This window comes from Suricata suricatta, chromosome 13 (genome assembly GCF_006229205.1).
Source record: "Suricata suricatta isolate VVHF042 chromosome 13, meerkat_22Aug2017_6uvM2_HiC, whole genome shotgun sequence".
Classification (NCBI taxonomy): domain Eukaryota; kingdom Metazoa; phylum Chordata; class Mammalia; order Carnivora; family Herpestidae; genus Suricata; species Suricata suricatta.
Window position 1 is genome coordinate 19,843,457 of NC_043712.1, and position 7,658 is coordinate 19,851,114.

Consider the following 7,658-nt stretch of genomic DNA (forward strand, 5'->3'; position numbering starts at 1 on the left):
CGCTTCCTGCCGGCCTGCCCTTGCGGCGGGTGGACTGCAGCGGGGCGGCCGCACCCCAGCCCCGACCCCCGCCCCGGGTTTGCCCTTTTCAGCTGTCTTTGTGACATCTAGCTGAATTAAATCGCGTTGTATACTTGTTTACGTATTAGCTTTATAACAAACATAAAACACCAAATATTAATGTGACCGGAGGAAACTTAATTGAGCACTTATTAAGTGCCAGACTTTTGCTAAGCGCTTTATAAGCGTTTTATCATGTAATACAACAGCTATTTTTGAGAGGCAACTTGAGACAAGTAGCTAGAAGCTAGGTTCCGGTGGTAGGCTACCTGGGCCCAAATCCCATTTATCTCTGCTCACAGACGGAGCACCTCGATGGCCTCCGCTGTAAAATGGGGATAGCCTGGGCACCTGCCTCACTGATTTGTGCTGAGGCTTTAATGATCAAATAAGATCTGGTGCACAGACAGCGGCTGCAATTACAAAGCATCTGTGAATAGTATAAGGTAAGTATTATGATGATCCCATTTTTTATGGAGGTTAAGTAACTTACAAGGAGTCACAGATACTAATTGGTAGCAATGAGATTGGAATTCGGGCAGTTTGATTTGTGGCTAATAGTTAATAATTATTTAATTGCATATTAAGGTCCAATGAGGAACATTTGTATTAGGTTGATTTCCCCAAAGCATTTAACCAAATTTTCTTTAAAAATTTTTTACTGTTTTTATTTATATTAGAGAGAGAAAAACAGAGTGCATGTGGGGGAGGGACACAGAGAGAGGGAGACACAGAATCCCAAGCAGGCCCAGGCTCCAAGCTGTCGGCACAGAGACCCACGGGGCAGGGGAGAGGGTTCAAACTCTCAAACCATGAGATCATGACCTGAGCCAAAGTCAGACACTTAACCGACTGAGCCACCCAGGCGCCCCAAAACATTATTTAAAAGGGGGTGATAATAGTATCTACATCTGAGGGCTGCTTAAAGAATTAATGAGATCTTGTCTGCAAAGTACTGAGCTTGGGTGTTGGGTGTATGCTATATACACTAAAGGCTAAAAAATGTTTTATTAGGTGTGTGAGGATCTGTAAATACAGTTGTTGCAGGCTTTCAGAATGTAAATTTTGTGAGGTTCTTTGGCAAGAGGAAAGCAGCATTCCTGGCATCAGAATCATCTTTAGGGGTGCCTGGTTGAGCTCCGACTTCAGCTCATGTCATGATCTCAGGGTTCATGGGTTCAAGCCCTATGTCAGGCTCTGTGCTGACAGCTGGGAGCCAGGAGCCAGCTTCAGATTCTGTGTCTCCCTCTTTCTCTGCCCCCCCCCTCATGCTCGCGCGCGCGCGCTCTCTCAAAAATAAATAAATGTTTAAAAAATTTTTAAGTCATTTCTAGTGGGAGGGTGAAGGCTTCATAACAGCATTTACTCTCTTCTGGGGGTGGGACTGGAAATGGGCCACCTTAACTAGAGATTGGGGTTAGAATTTTTTTTGTTCTAAAGGAAGGGGGGGTGGGGCGGGGAGGTGGAGAGGGCTATTAAACCTTATAATAAAACAAAGAAAACAGAAGTGATTTTGTGTGAAGGAATAGACTGTGGAGGCCAGAAGGAGGAAGTAGGGGTTAAGGTTCTTGGGGTAAGTAGAACCCCTTCACTGGGTGCGGTCGGGAGCAGTCAGTGGCCCTGGGAGGGCTGGAGTCAGGGAAGCAGCAGCAAAATTGCCAGAAGTACTTCAGGCAGAGGACTAGGAATTGCAAGGGGCTTAGGTGGGAATGGATTTACTTTTATAAAGTTGGGATCAACTCGGGGGCTGAGTTGGACTGGAACTGGAGAATCAGCCCCTTCCCTTCCTGTGTTGGTGCTTGGCACCGTGCCCACCCAAGGCCTCAGGGTACGCATAAACTCCCCGTGGTGGCTCTCAAGCTTTATGGCCTCTGAATTAATTACCTGATGTGGTTGGGGGAGAGGACTGTTAAGCTTTCACATTTCCTGATAAAATTCTCCTTCTCCAGATCTGGGGCAGAGCCAGGAATCTCCATCTGTAGCAGTTGCCCAGAGACTAGAAAGAATACAAATGAGCTCTCCAACTACCCCTACAAACACTGCCCTAGGGCAATGGTGACCCTTGCGGAGACCTCTCCGAAAGAAAGAAAAAAAAAAAAAAGGAAGGAAGAAATAAAGGAAGAAAGGAAGGAAGGAAGGGAAGAAAAGGAAGAAAAAAGAGAAAATATTGCTTCTGCAGGGCACCTGGATGGCTCAGTTGGTTAAGCATCCAACTTCAGCTCAGGTCATGCATGATCTTGTGGTGTGTGAGTTCGAGCCCCACTGTTAGTGCAGAGCCTGCTTGGGATTCCTCTCTCTCTCTCTCTCTCTCTGCCTCTCCCCAAGTTGCATTCTGTCTCTCTCAAATAAATTAACTTAAAAAAAAAAAAAAGCAAGCATTGCTCCTAGTAGTACAAGTTCTTTGTTTCAGTGCATGTGTGAGCACGTGGGGACTGACTGTATTTTTTTAAGGTTTTATTTGTAAGTAATTTCTGTGCCCAGCACGGGGCTCAAACTCAAAACCCTGAGATCAAGAGTCACATGCTCTCCTGGTGGTGCCAGCCAGATACCCCTGAATGTATTTCTTATTGAGAATCAGGGTCAAAAAGTTTGAAAGCTGCTGCTCTCAAGTGACCTCGGAGTCTTGGTGGGAGTTGAGGAGGGCTGTTACTTGAACTTAGAACACGCCTGAGCTGAGGACAGAGAAGAATGGACACTTTTGTTACATTTTAGTCATTCAACGGATTTATTGAGCGCCTACCTATGTGGTGGACCATATTTAAGACGCTGAGAATACAACCGTAGAACAAAGTCTACTCTCTTGAACACATAAGTGGACATGTAATATAAGGTTGGTAAGTGAGAAGAGCTATATGGAAACTATTCACGCATATAGATAGAGGGCTTGAGGGAGGGCTGACCTAGAAAGGATGATGGAGGAGGTCTCTCGGAGGAGTGGCACTGTGACTGCATTAAGAGAGCAAGCAAACCAGGAGAAAATCTGGGAAGAGGATTTCAGGCAAAGGAAGTAGCAAGAGCAACATTTCTTTTTATGCAAGGAACTCTGCTCCCTGCTCACCAAAGAACCATACACAATTTACATTCTGAAAAAGTGTTACAAATATATTTACAGATCCTCACAGGATGGAATATCCATTAGATTAGCCCCTACTGTAGGTGGGAATGTGGAAAGGCTGCTTTTATTATTTTTTTTTAATTTTTAAATTTTTTGTGTTTTTTATTTATTTTTGAGAGACAGAGACAGCGCAAGCAGGATGTCAGAGAGAGGGGGAGACACAGAATCTGAAGCATACTCCAGGCTCTGAGCTGTCAGCACAGAGCCCGACGTGGGGCTCTAACCCATGAACTGTGAGATCATGACTTGAGCCGAAGCTGACACTTAACCAAATGAGCCACCCAGCTGCCCCAAGGCTGCTTTTAGGCAACAGGCTTGAGCAGTGGCAACACGAGTAAAGTGAAAGGGCCCCAAAGATCACCAGGCTGAATGCAAACAGGTTCATTAAGCGACCCACCTCATAACATCATCCACAGCCCCTAACTTACCAATAGGCTACTTCGAATGCTGGACAGGTACCATGAAAGGAAAATTCCATGCATTCCCATGCTCCTCACTCAGCCCTTGGCTGTAGCCCCCGCCCCCCCAACCGCCTCCTGGCAGTCTCTCTTGCTGTCTTGCTGCAGCTCCCTTGTGGTGTATCAATAAACTTCTATCTCCTTTGTTTTGCTTTGGGTGAATTCTTCCACCACCCAGTCCGCCAGCCTCCACCCCGTCGGGTCCCCCACAGAGCATATTTATTTGTACAAAATTGGGATTATCAGGGGGCGCCCGGGTGGCTCAGTAGGTTAAGCATCCCACTCTTGATGTCAGCTCAGGTCATGATCCCATGGTTCGTGGGATGGAGCCCCTCACCAGGCTCTGCACTGACGGTACGGAGGCTGCTTGGGATTCTCTCTCCCTCTCTCTGACCCTCCTCTACTCATGCTTGCCCACATGCTCACTCTCTCTCAAAATAAATATGTATATGTATGTATAGATAGTTGGATGTAATTGGGATTATCTGTACATTCTGCTCTATAACCTGACTTTTCTCTTGCCTATTTATGACCCTATTTGGGTTTTGTTGTCTTTTTTTTTTTAATTTTTTGGAGTGAATATGTGGGAAAATCTATTGGAAAGGACTGTTCTTCCCTGGCCTTTACTCTCCGCCCAGCCTGCCTGCCCTCCAACCACAGAGCCAGCCCTCTGCCGGTGTGGCCCCAAGGCCCTGGCCTATCTGGTCCCACCTCATCCTGTTCCCGCGCCTCCTTCCTCTTCAGCCACTGATGCAATCAGAGTATCTGGTGTCAGGGCTGGAAACCATCTAACCAGGGCTTGCCCCGCTTCCTGCAAGGAGTAGCAAGCAGGAAGACTATCAATCCTGTGGCTTCTTTTCTGTGTAACATTTTGCAGCACAAACAGCTTCAACTGTCACCTTTGAGAGGGACATCACAGCCTGCTGGTGAAAACAGATTTAGATCCCACGGAACCCAGGTGATGACGTCCAGGCCCCAAGAAGACAGTTTTCTTTGCTTGGGCCAGACCAGTCTGGACCGAATGAGATTAGTCTCCAGGGGACTGTTTGGACCAGCCCATTTCACAGAAGGGATAATATCAAACTGTGTAGGACCAGGAGAGAATAACCAACTCAGGCAAGTAAAGAGTCAAGAATTAAGATTACAGAAGGCAGGGTTGGAAGCATTGGCAATGTTAGGATGAGGGACTGGAAAGTGAAGGAGAAGGAGGGGTCCACGAAGTTATGTTGCCATTCTCATAGCATCCCACCTGGTGTCTTCAATGGCTGTCTGTGATTGTCATCCTCTTTTGCTGTTTATTCAAAAATATTCAATGTGGGGTCCCTGGCTGGCTCAGTCGGCAGACCGTGCGACTCTTGATCTTGGAGTTGTGAGTTGGAGCCCCACGTTGGGTAGAGAGGTTACTTAAAAAAGTAAAATCGTGGGGCACCTGGGTGGCTCAGTTGGCTAAGCCTCCGACTTCGGCTCAGGTCAGATCTCACGTTCGTGTGTTCGAGCCCCGCGTCGGGCTCTGTGCTGACAGCTAGTTCAGAGCCTGGAGCCTGCTTCTGGTTCTGTGTCTCCTTCTCTCTCTGACCCTCCCCCTCTCATGCTCTGTCTCTCTCTGTATCAAAGATAAATAAAACATTAAAAAAAAATTAAAATCGTGGGGTGGGCTGGGTGGCTCAGTTGGTTGAGCGTCCAACTTGATTTTGGCTCACGTCATGATCTCACAGTTTGGGAGACTGACCCTGAGCTGGGCTCTGCACTGACAGGGAGGGACCTGCTTGGGATTCTCTCTCTCCCTCGCTTTCTGCCCCTCCCCCATACATGCACATGCATGCTCTCTCAAAATAAATAAACATGAAAAATTAAAACATAATAAAATAAAATATTTTTCAAAAATATTCAATGGGCATCTACATGTGCTAGACCTATACTGTTCAATACCATAGCCACTAGCCACAGGTGACTTCTTAAGTTACATTAAAATTTGGGGCACCTGGGGGACTCAGTCAGTTAAGTGTCTGACTTTGGCTTACACCATGCACTCACAGCTTGTGGGTTTAAGCCCCGCATCAGGCTCTGTGCTGACAGCTCAGAGCCTGGAGCCTGTCTTCAGATTCTGTGTCTCCCTCTCTCTCTGCCCCTCCCCTGCTCATGCTCTGCCTCTGTCTCTTTCTCTCTCAAAAGTAAATATTTTTTTAAAAGATTTAAAATGCAGGGGGCACCTGGTTGGCTCAGTTGGTTAAGCATCCGACTCCTGATCTTGGCTCAGATCCTGTTCTTACAGTTTGTGAGTTCAAGTCCCACACTGGGCTCTGTGCTGTGATGCAGAACCTGCCTGGGATTCTGTCTCTCCTTCTCTCACTCCTGCTGTGTTCTCTCCCTCTCTCTCTCTCTCTCTCTCTCTCTCTCTCTCTCTCTTTCTCTCTCTCTCTAAAAAAAAAAACAAAAACTTAAAAAAAAAAAAGTTCAGTTCTTCAGGGGCTCCTGGGTAGCTCAGTTGGGTTGAGTATCCAACTCTTGGTTTCAGCTTTTGGGTCATGATCCAAGGTTCATGGATTCAAGCCCCATATCGGGCTCCTCATGGAGCCTGTTTGGGATCCTCTCTCTCCCTCTCTCTCTCTCTCTCTGCCCCACCCCACCTCTCAAAATAAATAAACTTAAAAACAACAGCAATTCAGTTCTTCACTTGTACCAGCCCCACTTCAGTGCCCCGTAGCCACATGTGACTTGGGGCCAGCATATCGGAGAGTGCAGAAATAGAACATTTCCATCATAGCAGAAATTTCTATTGCAGTGCTGTGCTGGACCTTGTGTCAGACATCAGCAATAAGTCCAGGTGTAAACAGGACTCTGTCACTGTCCTTCTGGAGCTCACAATCCCGTGAGAGAACCCAGGAAATGGAAAATCACACCATGTTAAGGGCAAGTGTGGGGGCCTTGGAAGCACAAAGGAAGGGTAGCTAACTCAATCTGGAGGAAGAGAGGATTGGTTAGGGAAGACCTGAAGGTGAAGAGGGAGATGACCTTGAAGCTGAGGATAGTTAGCCAGACAGACAGGCAAGGGAATGTAGGGGACATGCTCTGGCCAGAGGGAACACTGTGTCAAGGATTCAAAGGCAAGACAAGGTGAGACATTCGGACTTCATCTTCAATATCAGTTATCTATTGTCTACACCAAACCACCTCCAAAGCTTAGTGGATTAAAATGACAAGTGTTTCTTTGCTCACAATTCTGTGGGTTGGCAAACTGGGCTGGGTTCAGGTGGGCTATTCTTCTGATGGTTATTCACGTGTTTGCAGTCGTCTGATGGCTCATTTGGGGCTGGCTGGCCTAAAATATTGTCACTCACATGTCTGCCATGGGGTGTTAGTTATTGGATAGGTCATGTATCTTAAACAGACTAGATTGGGCTTCTTCCCATGGTGCACTGTTCCAAGAAGATGAGAGCAAAAGACTATAAAGCTCTTTGAGGCTTAAACTCAGAAGTAACACAATGTCACTTCTACCACATTCTGTTGGTCAAAATAAGTTACAAGACCAGCCTTGATGGGAGAAACTACAAAGAATTTGTGGCCAGTTTTAATCTACCAAGCTCTGGCATGATGTTGGCTCGAAACTAGGTGGTGAGTAGAGAGAAGAGGAGAGATTTTTTTTTTTTTAAAGGCCATTTCAGGGGCAGAATTAAGTCTTGGGGCTTGTTCTGGATCAAAGAAGAGAGAGTGAAGTTACAAAGTTACAAAGGACTCAGAGATCGTTGGTGTGGGTGGGTGATTGGTGAATGGTGGTGCCGGGCACTCAGAGAGAAAAGAGGAAGAACAGGTTTGGGGGGAAGATGATGTTTCCAGTGTGAGTCATGCTGAGAATGAAGTATTTTAGACAGCCAGGTGGAGATGGACAGAAAGCAGGTGGATTTACCGGTGTAGGAAGAAGTCTGGCTAGAGATACCAGTTTGGGAGACTCAGGTGCTTTAAGCCTAAAGCATTTTCTGGAAGAGCTGCATCCTCAGAGCTGGAGAATCTTGAGGGCAGGGATCAGG